General features: G+C 44.0%; 1 protein-coding gene and 1 long non-coding RNA gene across 4 annotated transcripts in view; one reads left to right on the forward strand and one right to left on the reverse strand.

Annotated features, from left to right (window-relative positions):
- Prkn (parkin RBR E3 ubiquitin protein ligase) overlaps positions 1-13924 on the reverse strand; it is a 1186369-nt gene that overhangs the window by 92235 nt on the left and 1080210 nt on the right. The window lies entirely within an intron of this gene.
- On the forward strand, positions 4706-13899 carry LOC146895783 (uncharacterized). Its single transcript, XR_015001183.2, has 3 exons — positions 4706-4939; positions 8214-8350; positions 13617-13899. It is a non-coding gene; the product is annotated as an uncharacterized LOC146895783 (long non-coding RNA).

The following is a 13924-nucleotide window of genomic DNA, read 5'->3' on the forward strand; positions in this document are numbered from 1 at the left end:
GGCTCCAGGATAAACTATCTCTTTTTCATGTCCATGTCTCAATCAGACACTCAAGTGAGGGACCTGGCAGGCTTCCAGGGTTCTCTATCTTTCCATTCTGAAGCCCAGATGACCGCCTAATGCGGCAAAGGGCTTTGTCACCCAGCATGAACCCCACTTTGTTTCCTTTCCTTTCCTTTCCCTTCCTTTCCTTTCCCTTCCCTTCCCTTCCCTTCCCTTCCCTTCCCTTCCCTTCCCTTCCCTTCCCTTCCCTTCCTTTCCTTTCCTTTCCTCTCCTTTCCTCTCCTTCCTCACTCCCTCTCTCTCTCTTCCTCTTTCTCTCTCTCTCACTTTCTTTTTTCTTTCTTGTTTTTCAAAACAGAGTTTCTCTGTAGCTTTGGAGCCTTTCCTGGAACCAGCTCTTATAGAAGACCAGGCTGGCCTTGAACTCACAGAGATCTACTTGCCTTTGCTCCTGAGTGCTGGATTAAAGATGTGCACCACCACCACCCGGCTGAGAGTTGTGGTTTTCTGTTGTCAGTGTTTTCTACACACTGAGGTTTCTCTGAAGGCCCATGTGGCTGGGATATGGCTTACGAGTATCCTGTAAGGGTCCACACACAGGAAGCTTTGCCCTTGGCATGTGGTATTGAGGTGATGGGGCCTTTAGGAGATGGAGACAAGTACAAGGTCTTCAGGTCATGTGATTACTGTCTTCTGAAGGGGCTGGTGCTGGTTTTGAGGGGAACATCACTTCTCAGGAGAACTGGCTGCTCTAAAAGGATGTGACTGGCTCCTTCCTACTCTCCGGTTTTTGTGTTCACTATGTAACCTGTGTCTCTTGGAAGCACCCTTTGCCATGGGTGCCATCTGCCATAACGTAAATGGACCGTCATTAAACACCAAACGTAGGGCCTCTGACTCCCGCACTTTCAGGCTCTAAAACCTTGAACTGATGAAACCACTTTTCTATAAAGTTTGGCAGCTGCAGGTATTCTGCTTTAACAGTGGGAAGTTGATAAATACAGCAGGCTTTGTCTTTACCAAGCAGGCAGGTGAGTGATCAGAGCAATGTATCATTGCACTGATTTTCTGAGAAATGGGGATGGAGGGGGAACTGTCACGGCGCCCTTCTATAGGCCCCGTTCCCATGTCACCCCACTTAAGTTTTGGTACGGCAGGAAATCACCTCCACCTCCTCACAAAACCAGCTTTGCACTGTGGCAAATGAACTACTAAAAAGAGTGACCCAAATAGGTATAGTGTGACATAATAATCCTTGGCAAGGGGAAACAGGAGGGTCAGAGGTTCAAGGCTATCCTTGGCTACAAAGTGAATTATAGGCCAGCCTGGGCTATATGAAACTCTACCTAAATTCAAATTAAAACAAAACAGAACAAAACAAAACAAACCAAAACAGAGAATGACCCCTCGGACATGTATCATGCCTGGAAGGCCAATGCCATAGGCCGGGGCGCCAAGTCAGTGCGTGAGTTCTTGGAGAAGAACTGCACGCATGATGCCATCGAGACGGACGATCTGACATCAAGCTAGTCATCAAGGCTCTTCTGGAAGCGGTCCAGTCAGGTGGTAAAAACATTGAACTTGCTGTCATGAGGCGGGATCAACCCCTCAAGATTTTAAATCCTGAAGAAATTGAGAAATATGTTGCTGAAATTGAAAAAGAAAAAGAAGAAAATGAAAAGAAGAAACAAAGGAAAGCATCTTCATGAAGTGTACGCTAGTTGGAGCAGCTTTCAGCCTTGGTGTTACGGGCCTTCTGTCTGCTTGTCCCGGAACCCAATAAACATCTACATTTTTTTTTTTTTAAAAAAAAAGACACCAGGGAAAGAGCAGCCCCTCTATCCTACACATGTTGCTCCTATCTTCACACACAGACAAAACGGCTTCGGTTCTTATGGTAAATGTAGAATCCAACTTGATCCCCAAGTCTAAGCCAACTCCTCAGCTAGTGTTTGAATCTCAGTAAAAGGCTGACCCTCTTTTAAATATGGAGAATTCACGAAACTCTAGATTTATGTACTCTTCTAATGTAAAATCTTCTATCTTGGTTCTTGTAAGCATTTCTCTGTGTGTCCATCTCTTGAGGGTTAATGCAGATGAGGATAGCCACTTTACCTCACTGCACACAACTGCATTAGGTTTTGCCCCAGTATAGCTTTGGAGATTTGATGTAGGAAGGTCTTCTTTCTATGTATTGCTTTCATTGGTTAAAACAAGGAGACTGCCTTGGCCTTTTGATAGGACAGCAGCTTAGATAGGCGGAGTAGACAGAACAGAATGTTGGGAGAAAGAAAGCAGAGTCAGGCAGACGTCATGGCTCTCCTCTCCGAGACGGACGTAGGTTAGACTCATCCCAGTAAGCCACAGTCAAGTGGTGATATACAGATTATTAGAAATGGGTTAATTAAGATGTGAGAGTGAGCCAAGAAGAGGCTAGATATAATGGGCCAGGCAGTGTTTAAATGAATACAGTTTCTGTGTAATTATTTGGGGTATAAACTAGCTGTGGGTGGTCGGGGGCCAGGAATGCAGCCTGCTGCTCCTTTTACAACAGGAATTGTCTTCTAAACATGCTAAAGGCTGCATTAAAAGCAGCAGTTTTGCTGGGGCATAGACTAAAATCTTTATAGGGTTGAGCTTTACTTATAGTTGCCATGGTGATGATGACATAACTCACAGGCAATGCACACGGAGTTTTCACTTTAATGCCAAGTTTTACTTATTTATTTATTTTTAGTTGTGTGTGTGTGTGTGTGTGTGTGTGTGTGTGTGTGTATGTGTGTATGGGTGTGTCTGTGAATATGTTCCACATGAGTGCAGATGCCTGTGTTGACCAGAAGAGGGCATTACGTTCCCTGGTACTGGAGTTACAGGTGGTTTTCAGCTTCTTGATATGGAGAATGAGATCTGAATTCAGGTTCTCTGGAAGGGCAGGACATGCTCTTAACCACTTTAGCTCCAAGCTTTATTGGCAGATGCTCTTCAGCTTAAGAATACCAATAACTATATCATGAGTTAAAATATTGTAAGTTAAGAATATATTTAATACAGCTACCCTAGAAACATCACAACTTAGCAACTCCAGACACTGCTAGTAATGGTACCACACAGACTGTTAGCCCTAGAAGAGTCAAATTTCAAACACTGAAGCGTGGTTTCTACTGAACTGAATGGTACTTCTTGTACTATTGCAAAGGCGAAAAATCTCAAGGAAAACCACTGCTACTTCAGGCAATGATTGTGTACATTGTTCCTCCATCAAAAGCTCTTGGTTCAGTTTTATACTGTTGTAAGAGATGTTAATACATTTTCATCTAAGTATCTTTGGTGGATTCAATAAAATCATGTATCCTGTCATAGTTTGTATGTGACCAGGTAGATTTTTCACTTATTTAAATATATCTAGCCACATTTTTAAAGTAGCACATGGCTTTGTGTTTATAATTCAGGAACAAGATCTAAAATTACTTAATTCATATTATCAATTTAATGAAAACTTAACAAATGAGAAGGCCTGATTCCGTGTGGTCCATGAGGATTTCAGCAAGTATGGACACTGATGAAGAAAGCAGAATTCTGGAGTTGGACTGTCTGGTCTTAAAATGGTTGGCTTCATCACACTAAAGTGCTCTCATCTGCAACCATTATACCGAAGGGAAAAGACCCACACTCGCAGGTGTGTGCTTGCATGTGCATGTGTATATTTTTACTTGCACACCGTCAAATGCTGTGGGACAATGGTCTGTACCCTGTCACTTGTATTTTAATAAAATGCTGATTGGCCAGTAGCCAGGAAGGAAGTAGAGGCAGGGCAACCAGAACAGGAGAATTCTGGGAAGAGTCAGTCTGCCGTCCTGACTCAGCCGCAGAGGACATAAGATGAGAACGTCTCACTGAAAAGGTACCAAGTCATGTGGCTAATATAGACAAGAATAATGGGTTAATTTAAGATGTAAGAAAGAGTTAATAAGAAGCCTGAGCTAATAGGCCAACTAGTTTATGATTAATACAGACCTCTGTGTGTTTCTTTGGGACTGAACACAGAGGCCAGCAGGACAGAAACTTCTGTCAACAGTCAAAAACTTCTTTGATTCTTTCCAGCTCCAGATGAACAGAAACGGAATAAATGAAGGTTAGTTAAGTCAGTGTGCCAGGGTTAGCAATTGATGTATACTCTGCAATCTGAAGGCTGCAGAGAACTAAAATAGGAAAATGGTAGGTAGCAAGGTCAAGGAATATAGGAATATCAAGGGGCTGGCAAGGTGGCTCAGTGGTTAAGAGTGTCCATTACTCTTGCAGAGGACTGGGGTTCAGTTCCCAACACCTGCATGGTGCATCATACCCACCTATAATTCCTGCTTTAAGGGATCTGATGCCTTCTTCTGGCCTCTGTGGCCTCTGTATGCACACAGTGCATATAAAATTCACCTAGGCACATACACATAAAAATCAGTAGGTAAATAATTTCAAAGAATATTAAAAATCTGCTGTTGGGCTTAACTGTTGCTTATAGGGGAGATACTGGTTCTGAGAAAAAGGGAGATTGGAAATCAGCAGCTCCTGTTGTGTGTTACAGTATTATTTAAAACTGCAGCTAAGAAGGTCAGTATTTATAGATGAACACAGAGCGTTTAGTAAAGGCCTTCTTCTCTCCTTCCTTTGTAGAGATTTGGAAAGAGAGCATTATGGGCAAGACAGATGTGAGAGCCGTGGTTGGGTATTGCTGAGGTTGTGGGCTCTTAGTGATCCAGGCCGTGGAAAACGAGAAGTTTCTGTAGAGACTGGGGCTGCTCAGGAATCTAGACAGAGACAGAGAACACCATCCACACACTCTTATTCCCGTGGCTGGAGAGGCTGTCCCTTTAAGGAAAACCTTTGGGGACAGAACCCAGGGACATAAATAAACCGGAGTGGAGCCGCCTCGTCTCTGAAGAAGGTCAGTGTCTCTTATGCCACTTACTGATTCCAGAAGCGTGTTGTCATCCTTTAATCATGATCATTATTGCAGGGAATGATTGAAATTTTAATTATTAAGTAGAAGGAATTGCAGAGTGCTTTCACTGAGCACACAGCGTGCCTGGTATGCTAGGCCATCAGTGCAGCTGCTGTGAACCTGGAAGCTGTGGCGGCAGCCTGTGACCCCTGCCGCGGCAGAGGCAGCAGTCTGTCTCCCTCCCATGGCTGCCTGTCTCCTAAAATGTCTGCATGCTGCGTGCTGCTGAGCCAGTGTTTAGACCAAATGCTCCATAATGGGAGCGCATCAATTATTTCCTTCCTGTATTCAAATGATGTACGATTGCCCTTGGTTTCATAACCAAGGAGCATTTCTGAGGCAGGCAAACATTTTAGCCATGGGGCACGAAGCTTGTGTTTAAAGTGTAGGGTTGTTTTTCTTCTTCTGGAACCCACCGAGTGATGGCTCTGTGCTCATGCCGATACGGGACAATGACTTGCCTCCATCTCTGTTGAGTCTCTCACACTCTCTGAGGGGCTGTTCAGTGTGCAAGGCAACCTCGTCCAGGGAGGAACCCCTCTCTGTAAATGGCGGGTGAAGAGTAATGTATCTCTCGGCCTCTCTAGTACTTTGGTGGAAAAGATCTTACAACGACTAGAAGCTACTCATTTTAAAACTGTGGTGGATATCATTTGGATGACACAAGTCTCTGTGTCATCTTGGCTGGAGGAAGGAAAGCAAACAAGCATCTCCAGAAGGGATTTGGAGGCAAGGCAGAGCTCACTAGGGCTGGCTTGCCCTTCTGTGTGCCAGCAGTGGTTCCTGACCGTGGGTGAGACCATAGGTTCCTTGGCACCAGAGGAAGCCATCCAGGGTGAAGCATTTGCTTATCCATTGGCAAGCACTGGAAAGCAGGTAAGGTTTGCCTTCTAGGTTAAGAGCCCTGGAAAGCTGGTCATATTTTGCACTGTATTTTTGTAGGGTTCATTTTGTCAGGCTGCAAACTATGAGAAATGCTTCCATCACTCTCCTACAGAACATATCCGAAAGCCAGGCATGGTGGTGCACACCTTTAATCATAGCAGTTGAGAACCAGACACACGCATATCTCTGTAAGTTTAAAGCCAGCCTGGTCTACAGAGTGAGTTCCAGGACAGTCAGAGCTATGCAGTGAGACCCTGTCTCAAAGCAAAACAAAACAAAAAACAAACAAACAAAAACCACATTACAAGCCTAACATTGTGGAAGATATATTTATCTTCTGGAAGTATTTGTACCTACAATCATACATGAAAAGTTGAAATGGAGTTATCCTATAGTGGGGCAACAACGTTCCTACTAGACACCACAGGCTAACAAAAAGCATAGTGACAGGAATAGGCTGCTTCTTTTGGAGTTGTTATCAGTGAGGCCCCATAGACTCCTTAACATGACAGGCTGTTGCCACTGCTCTTGGTTACTCTCCAGAGTTTGGTGGTAAGACCATAAAGGTGAAGGTACCACCTACTTGAATCAGAGAACATGGTGAAATGAGATGCTTCATTCCTACTAGAGAGCTTTTATAGTGCTGGGAGGTGCCATGGAAGCTGCCAGAGGAGAGGAGTAGTCATCAGTCACACCCACCTTTGAATCCTGGGAGCCTGGAAGGTCATGGTTCCTGGTGCAATAGTGGCATGAACATCATGGGAGACACCAACCACTTTCTGATTGGATTTAAGTCATTCTCCATAAGATGAAACCCATACAAGTCAGAGTCCCTCAGGGAGAATCTGTTATTACTATTCTGCCAAATGGATATAGTATTAAAATGACTTCTGAAGATTTATTGTTATACCCATAGAACAATGCATCTTGCATCTCTATCCCTTATCTGAGGAGCTTCTGTTCTGCAGTAGACAGTGGTTATGTGGTTATATTCATCTAATCTTACGTATGTGAGTCCACATAGAGATCCACAACTGGCCAAGGTATAGAAAAAAAAAGACTGCAGTATGTTCAGAACTAACGGAAGCACATATACGGCACCAACCACTCATTCTTTGCATCTTCATGCAGTATTTTTACCTATTAGCCATCTCCTAGTATCATAAGATATAACTCATGTACAGGTGAAAAGAGAGCCCAAATCATTGATTTCTTGTGTTATTTTATACTTATTGATGTGTATACGTGTGTATGTTTGTGTGCACACACATATGTAGGTGCCCACAGGGTCTAGAAGAAGGCGTTGGGTCCCTTAGAGCTGGAGACATAGGCAGTTGTGGGCTGCCTGGTGTGGGTGTTAGAAGTCAAACTCTGGTCTTCTGCAAGAACAATAGGTGCTCTTAACTCCTGAGCCACTCTTCTAGCCCCAAATCATTTACACTGAACAATTTACCTATAGAGTATTCTAACTCTAGATGAAACACCCAGAGAACCCAGATTTCCAGTATCTCTGGTACTTTTCTGTTGGAATATCACCATGGAAGATATTTGCGAATTCCGTGTGGTATTCAGTTAACACTGTAGCATATGTTCTGCTCTTTTCTAGAAGCTAATGGCTAGCTAAATTAGTTATATGGTTCAGAGCACAGCAAAGATGGTTGGTTTGTTTGACCAGGGTGATGTTCTCAAAAAAATATCTTCTTAAGTTAAATGACACTGTGATAGTCTGTCAGCAGTATAGCTAATTCTTATTAAAAGGTCGATTTTTAATGTCTCTCCAGGGTAATTATATTTTTTAAAAATATAATCAAAATATAACATGTCACAAATAGAGTTTTGACTTGTTTAAAAATAAGCAGAATTAGTTGGAAATTGATGCTAAAACGTTCTGTGTCTGGAAAATATGACTGAGTCTCTAGAGACTTTTCCTTTCCTCCTTTTTCCTGCTTTTTTTTGAGATAGGGTTTCTACAGAGACTTTTAACAATAAGAAAAAATGCATTTTGCATCCTAAAGCTGGCATACATGAAATAAATATTTTAGTTAAAAATTGCCTTAATAGAGTCTATACAGAAAGACCATGGCCTGATGCTGAGAACATTTTCTGTTTCTTCCAGATTCCTTTGCTCAGTTTATTTGTGGGCCTGGTAGAGCATTTACTATATAAACAAGGCACCATGACAGCCTTTGGGTTCAACTGATGTTTGTAGTCCTGTGTGTCCTACTATGCACTAAAGGTATCAAGAGATGCGGGGAGATAAATATTTATCTAAGTACTTCCTGAAGAGAAGAATCAATTCGTGATGATAATTACAGTCCACTGTGTTCCACAGGGGTCCCGGTTCATGTGAGCCCTGGTAGCTGGAATGGAAAGGTATCTGGAGAGAAAGTTGCCTCCTACGCCCGCCCGCTAGAGGTATCCTGTTTCAGGTCTGCTTATGGAAGTGCCAGCCCACGCTCCCCTCAGCAGGTACTTGTCCCAACTCTTGTTCCCCACTTGGCCAAAGGTGCTATAACTCTCACAGTTTTCAGAATTCCGGTGGTCTGGGTTATCTTTGGCTCATCCATCCTCACCCTGCCTCATCTACTGCAGACGTAAACTTCCTGTAAGTTGTCAGAGTCCAAGCAGATACTGGATGGAAATCCAACAATGACCATTTAAGCCTGACTCCCCCCACCTCTGGGGATGTGCTTTTCAAAGAGCCAACTACCTCAGTACACAGGACCTTTGGACTCACATATACACTATATGCCTTTTCTGACTCCACTAAGGGTCAAATAGAGAATATCCTAATGTCCTTGACCTTGTGGACCGACACTTCACAGAGAAAGGTCAAATGTCTAGTTTGAAATCAGACAGACAGTAGAATGGAAGACTGAGCAATCTTGCTCAAAGTCAGTCCTACCTAATGCAACGTCCAAACACTGCACAAAGAGCTATATGGGTCAGGCTTCGTACGTGGCACCTCAGAGGGAAATTCTTACCTATTAATGACATTTACCCCCGTTGAACTTAATTAATCCTAGAAACCACTTTTGTTAGTATTTACACCTCATCTTAGAAGTGCCCACATCTAATTTTTCTGTCTGTCGAAGTCTATCTTATTCTGGTCCTCTTGAATCTGAGATTTTCTTAGAAACAGACTTTGTGGAATGAGATGCGCTCACTGGAACCGCACGGTTTGATGAGTTCTGACACGCATGCGCACCATTGTGAGCAGCACTAGGAGGGGGGCATCTGATATCTGCACCCACGGGAACCATGTTTATTCTTGGTCCGTTTTATTAGGCTTCTTATCTTTATTATTGAGCTGTGAATTCCTACTTCCTGGACATTAAGCCCTGCATCAGATAGAGTAGAAAATATCTTTTCTGAGCCAATGGTTGGCGTTTTAATTTTCTTAAGCTACCTTTGAATGAGTAGTTTGGGTTGACATATTTGATACAGTTCAATTAACCAGTTTTTTTATTTTGTGTTCTGTATTTTACATACTCCAGGCTACAGAGACTGTCTCCAAGCTTTCTGTTAGAAGTTTTATAGTTTAGGCTCTTGGATTTATGCATGTGGTCCTGTCATCACTTACTCGTCATTCCTTCAAAAAAGATTTATTTTATTTATTTATTGATTTTTTTTAAAGTCAGGGTCACACTGTATAGCTCTGGCTCTCCTGGAACTTGTTTAGTAGATCAGCCTGGCCTCGAACTCACAGAGATCCACCTACATCTGGCTCCCGAGTGCTGGGATTAAAAACTTGTGTCACTTATGCCTGGCTAAAGAAGATTCATTAAAAAATAATTTTTAGATGTGCACGTGTGTGATCCTATAGACTTTATGGATCACTGAACCACCTTGGTATATTTACAATGATGACTGGATCACACATGTGTGAGTTAGCTCTGGCTATTTCTTCTGTTTATGTCTGTCCTTGAAGGTGTAAGTCACGGACAATCCCACACCAGTTTGGAATTATGATTAATAGAATGGTTATTTATTCAAAGGGGGAAAAACTTACAGATTACAGTCCCAGACAGCAGCCCCTCCGCGTGAACAGGAAAGGAGTCTAGGAGCCGGAAGCGGAGCCGGACGCCAGAGAGGGAGTGGAGGACAGCCGCTGATTTTTTAAAAGAGAGACCACCCCCCAGTGGGCTGGTAACTCAGCGGCGATTGGCTGAAGGAGTGGAAAGAGCTCCCGCAGCATGTCCTTATACTGATGACACGCTGTAGGCTGTAGGTGTTAGCTGGGGATACAGGGAGAGGAACAACAGCAGTAGAGAATGCTCTTCCTTCCTTACCGAGCTGCGGAGGCAGATTTGGGAGCTGAAATTGTGAGGGCAGAAGAGCAGCATGGACAGAGGCTATGAGAGGTGTCCCCGAGGTCCCAGGGAGCCACATACATGGGATGAATGGGGAGAACTACTGTGTGCATTCCAGGTGGGGACAGTTGGGGTCCATTTCATGCCCGGTCCACATTCACATGTTTTATTTCTTTAATTCCCCGAGAGAAAAGCCCAAACACAATAAGACCTTAGCAGAACCACGGTGCTGGCCACGCATCTGATACAGACCCATGCATTGAGTAAGAGATAGGTGCTGAGCAATCCTAGCTGATTTTCAGGTGTGCACGTATTTTTCCCTTAGGTCTATTGTTGGAGGAGGTAGAGGTTAAAGGCTTTTTGATAATTCCTGAAGATTACTTCTAACCCCAGCATGCATACATGTGCCTTACTAACAATAGGGGGCTAGCCAATTAAGTCGCAGATGCGAATGACATTTAGTCCTGGTGGCTCTGACGTTTTAACGTCTATGGGAAAGAAGAGCTCTAGAGTAAATACCACTCTTGTAAATGTAAGATTAGATCAACAGTTATCCTTTCAGGAGTATATCTCCTACGCGACGTTCAGTTAGAGCATCCAGATGGTCAGACTGGTACGCAGATTTATTGTCTTTCTTTGTATTAATATGGGGGCCAGAAGCCAAATTTTCAAAGCTAGCATTTTCTTTTTTAAAAAAGATGTTTTATTATTATTATTACTATCATCACCACTACCATCATCATCATCATCATCATTATTGAGACAGGGTCTCTCTGTATAACTGTAGCAGACCTAGAACTTTCTCTGTAGACTAGGTTAATCTTGAACTCACAGAGATATGCCTGTCTCCTACTCTTCTAGGTTCTGGGATAAAAGGTATGTTCTATCATACTGTCATTGGTTTATATTATTTTAATTGTGTGTGTGTGTGTGTGTGTGTGTGTGTGTGTGTGTTTGGTGGGGGAAGTCTGAATGTACAGTTCAGGTTTCTGCAGAGTCTAAAGAGAGCATTGCATCCCTGGTGTTGGAGACAAAGGCAGCTGTGAACTGCCCGGAGTGGGTTCTGGAAACTGAACCTGAGTCTTCTACAAGAGCAGCATGTGCTTGTAACATGGAGCTGTCTCTCCAGCCCCTCAAAGCTAGTATTTTATGCTAAGTAATGAATAGTCTTACTTGAAAGTTATGAAGGATAGCACCAGAAAGGGAGAGATCCTTGGTCCTCTGTAAGACCACGGTTCTCGGCTTCGGCACGAGCATTTTCCTCTCTAGGGCACTCGGGAGAAGTTAGACAATGTCCAGTTTTTGTTAATTTATTTTTGGCCACAGAAATCAAACATTTTCAGGGTAAAGGGAAAAAATGTACTCGAGAGACCCAGGCTGTCTGGAGTGTAGCCTTTGTGAGGAAGCCCACCTCTGCCAAGTGTCCTGCATGAGAACCCATGCTTGCTGTCGCTGGTTTCCTTTGGAGCCTGCTTTTTGCCTCTGGATTAAGAAGCTGCTCTCATTACTGCTCATCAGAGTCCTGCTGTTTCAGGAGCCATTTGTGCTGATGAATAGCCGTCTTTTCCAACACACTGGGAAAGCAGCATTTGGAGAAGAGCCTCTTCCATCCATCCCTACAGCCGTAACCGTCATCCATGTATTCATCCATCAATCAATGCTATTGAGGATGGATGATGTGTCTGGAGCTGTGTGTCATTTAATACAGATACCTTTAATACTGACACAGTTCCAGCCCACACGGGGCACATAAATCATTAAGTTCTTAGGAGTTCAGTTCCGCATACCTTTAGCTGGCTGTATAATAGCAGCATAATGATCGGTAAGACAGGCATCTCTGCTTAAGGAGATAGACCGGTGGAGAAGCCTCACACGTTTTATCTTCCGTGTCTTTACCGTGGCAGCAGAGAAACACATGGGTTGTTAGGGGAAGGCAGACTGAGAGGTGCTGGGACACAGGGAAGCTTCTCTGAAGGTGAGGATGCTTGGGATGAATCTCAAATGATGTGGAGAAGCTGGCTTGGAGTGACAGGGAGCACAATGCCCACCACAAAACTGAGCTCCTCTCCTTCCTCATCATTGGAATCCAGCAAAGACTCCTGGCTGTAGCCTTGTGTTTGGCCAGTGAATCACAAACGGACTTTCTTTATGGATTCCAGGAAGTTTGTGTTGAGACAGGTGGTCCAGAAGGAGGAGGGCCATGGGGTATCACGCTTCCCCTCAACTTCTTACGTCTAGCCCGGATAAGCTTATACTCCTTCTAACGCCCTTAACTTCCACTTTCTTTCTTTCGGATAGCCGAAACCTAGCCGTTCACTTACAGGTAGCACACTTGATTAGGTAGGCAGGGAAAGAGAGCAGGTGGAAGGTCTAGGAGAGAGAGAGGCTGGGAGGGGATTCTGATGAGCCATAGCACGGAGTCGTATCAGGTAAAGTGGGCACCACAGTGTTCCGGTGTTCCTAAGTACAGCATGGTAGCCAAAGTCTGGTAGGAAGTGTGATCGGGGTGGTGGCTGGGAGGGCCTCCATGTTAGGCTAAGGAAACTGGACTTCATTCTGCAGGCTGTTTAGGTGAGGTCAAGGTCACACCTCCCATTAAAGTCACTCTGGGAGGAGAGAGAATGGATGACGGATGACGTGTGTAGGAGAGCCTTGGTGTTTATATATCCTCAACCGCACACAAGCACAATCCTGTTCTGATACATGCAGAAGGTGGCGGGAGAGCTCGAGCATTGTGGGAATGGATGAAGATGGACAGGGGATGTGCAAAAGCAAGTAGGACTAGTCGGTAGTGACAGAAGTCAGACTGATTATTTGGGATTGGGGTGAGACGCAGGGAGATTTCTGGGGTTCTGAAATGCTTGGTGAATAGGTAAATGAGCTGAATCAAAATGCGATTATGCTTTTGTGGGAGAAGGGATGCATGGAAGAGAGTGACCTTGCAGGTCTTAGCTTTACTGTTAACTCTTCCCATTCTGCGCATCTCACGGTGCCGCACATCGCTGTCCTGTCTCTCACTCGCTACAGAGGAGGGAGTGTTGCGATGCCCACAGGTGGCACTGTTAATCTAAGTCTCACCCCTGCAAAAAGGGAGGGCTAGGGAATGTTGAGGTTAAGAAGTTTAAAACTGTAGAAATAAATTTCTATCATAGTTTGGTAAAAAAGGGTTGGGGGCTATTGAGACAGATTATCTTCAAAATAGGAACCTAAGGATCCAGTGACATAGGGTCAGTCTCAGGAGATGTGAAAAGTGATCCCGAGGGGGAGGGATGAAAAGATTTCTTAAGTTATAGGCTGATGCTTTTGTGCAATCGATATAAGAATAAGCAAGAACTGGCTCCAAGATTGGGTTCTATTTGTGCTTTATGCCAGCAGCTCGACTTCAGAGTAGTGTGTTCTCTCTATTGTCTGTCTGTTTGTAGTTCTTTACAAAGGCTGGGCAAGAAGACTAGGAGAATGGTGTTACCCTGGCAACTCTGGGGGAGACTGATGGAGTCCAGAGGGGACAAGAAGCTTCACTCTTCAAGCTTCTCAGAGTGGATACGACGGGACTTTCAGGGCCATGAGGAGGTAAAAAAAAAAAAATACTCCATCACCACCACCTGTGACCCACAGGGACTAGACTCCGAACCAAGACACTGAATCTTGTGCAGCCATGAGCTGTCAGCCCAAGCAAACACAGAAATAAACGCCATGTCCTTTAAACAGCAGCACCTCCATCTGACGTTAT

The sequence above is a fragment of the Myodes glareolus genome, chromosome 1, assembly GCF_982192425.1.
Source record: "Myodes glareolus chromosome 1, mMyoGla1.1, whole genome shotgun sequence".
Taxonomy (NCBI): domain Eukaryota; kingdom Metazoa; phylum Chordata; class Mammalia; order Rodentia; family Cricetidae; genus Myodes; species Myodes glareolus.